The sequence below is a fragment of the Notolabrus celidotus genome, chromosome 24, assembly GCF_009762535.1.
Source record: "Notolabrus celidotus isolate fNotCel1 chromosome 24, fNotCel1.pri, whole genome shotgun sequence".
Classification (NCBI taxonomy): Eukaryota; Metazoa; Chordata; class Actinopteri; order Labriformes; family Labridae; genus Notolabrus; species Notolabrus celidotus.
Genome location: NC_048295.1, coordinates 6502790 through 6505289, shown reverse-complemented (window position 1 = coordinate 6505289; position 2500 = coordinate 6502790).

Sequence of the window (2500 nt, the reverse complement as noted above, 5' to 3'; positions counted from 1 at the left end):
GTCCTGGTTCTTCTGAATTATTTCAATTCCACAGCTGTAAAATGATTTAGATATTTTAATAAAAACGTTTTTTGCAATAATGATCAGACATTGAAGGAGCAAGAGCGTGGGGGAAAAAGACAAAAGATGCTTTTCAAAGTGGACATGTAGATATTTTTAAGCCTGCGTTTCTTGAATCTATCATGTTAAGCCTGCAGGGACGACGGAGTCACGTGATGTGGTTGACGAGGATGGCTGCTTGAGGAGAAGCTGCGCCCATCCCTGCACACATTTAGCTTTAAAATCTGATAAAAAAAAGCCCATTCTGCTACGTCTTGCCTGACAAAAAGGTTTTACAATGCCAAACGCTACTAGAAATTCCGCGAATCCTTCAAAAACAGGCTCCGGTGGAGTGTAAACTACCGAAGCGGCTAACACTTGCCAAGCTAACCCGAAGAAATCGCCGCTACACGAGGCACAGGATCGCGACGCACCTGTTGATTGTCCTCTCTCTGGTGAGGTGGCTAAAGAGTTTGCTAAACTCACTGCATTAATCTTGGAAAAGTCCGACACCCACGACAAGAAGCTAGAGGCCATTTGGGCAACAACATCTGCAACAGACAGCAAATTGGCTGAAATTACCAGTCGCATTTCTCAAGTTGAGAGCCGTTTATGCTTCCTCGAGGACGCTAACGAGAGCCAGCAAGCTAATCCTACAGCCGCAGAAGTTGAAGGTCTCCGTCAGAAGTTGGATGATATTGAGAACCGGGAGCGAAGAAATAACTTACGGTTTGTAGGCTTTCCAGAGGGCAGCGAGGAGGGGGATGCCCTGCTGTTTCTGGGCAAAATTATACCGGAGATACTGAACATCGATTTCGCACGGGGACTGGAAATTGACAGAGCCCACAGGATTGGAGTACTACGCAAAAGCCCGGATCCCGAAAGGCCCTCGCCAACGAGACCCATCATCGCTAGATTCCTGAGATTCCAGGATAGAGACCGCATCGCTGAGGCTGCACGCAAGATGGGTAAAATCACTTGGAAGGGGCAACGTGTGATGGTCTTCGCAGATTACTCCAAAATGGTCAATGAGAAGCGCATGAAGTTTAACGAATGCAAAAGGTTGCTCAACGAAAAACGAGTGAGATTTTCGCTCAGCTATCCAGCAGTCCTCACCGTGAGATCAGCGCAGGGTCCCCGCAGATTTGACGACCCTAAAAACGCCTTGGATTACATTCGCTCCTTGGGATAACCAGATGTTCCTTTGCTTTGGATTAATGATATGTAGGTGCTTTTGTGAAACATTTCTGCCCATGAAGACAATTTAATCTTTGTTTCGTTCACCCTGGCCTGACACCTGCCACCCCCCTCGGGATTTCTATACTTTACTTATGATGGACGCAAGAAGAGATTATTACTGGACATATTTATGGACAAGTGACTGCATGAGGCCACTTTGAAGGGGATTGGAATTAATCTGAGGACCTTTCGAGACAAAACAACCTGCCCCCTTTTCGGAGTGTTTTTCCCTTTTCTTTTGGAGGAGCGAGAACTGGTGGGAAGGTCAGTGAAGTTTGTATCGGGCGTTTTAACAGCATTGCTTACCACTGCATATCATTAGAGCCTAAAGTAAGTTTAAATGTATATTTGACAGGATTCTGTGTATCATAACACGGATGTCACGGCAGGTTTATTCATGTTTATAACACGTTGATTGCCAAAGTAAGTTTGAGGTGTTTTTCTCACTGTCAATAACTCTATAATGTTCAGGGTTATGCTTGTGTCAGGCAAATAATAGGATGTTACTGTTCATGCACTCGGAAGGGGGGCACGAACTCAGCAGCAGCGGGTGGGCGGGGCACTTTTCGCAGCAGCATTAAGTTAGAGAGTCACGGACCACACTGAGTGTAGTTTAAGCGTCTGGCTCCTCAGACGCGCTTTCGTAGTTCGTAGTTCTTGTCTGTCTACATGTACTGTGTTTTTTGTTTTTTATTATTTTAGGATGCCAGGCACAAATAGATTAAGGATACTGCAGCTAATCTCACATAACATGCACTGTTCAACATATCAATCAGTAGTAAACAAGGTCTGAAGGTAATGAGTTGGAACGTTGTGTGTGTATGTATTGGTTGTTGTTATGATTATTATTTGTATATGTGTGTATGTAATTTTATTGTTTTGTTTTTTTAGTTCTAGGTGGCCCTTGTCGTTCAGGGTGCCCCTGCTTGTTTGTGCTTGTTTACTGTGAAAATAACAATAAACTATGAAACATAAAAAAAAAAAAAAGCCTGCAGGGACACCACAGGCTTAACATGATAGATTCAAGTTACGCAGGGGGGGCATGTTATTTTAAATAAAATGTCCCCCCTTACTTGTTACTTGAATCTATCATGTTAAAGTGTTTCTGAAGTGGCAACTTGAGAATTATGAGAAATCTTGAAAGTTTGTTTTTTAAAGCAATCAAGCATAGTAAGACATTTTTAAAATAAATTGGATTTTTCATAAAGCTGAATGTAATTTT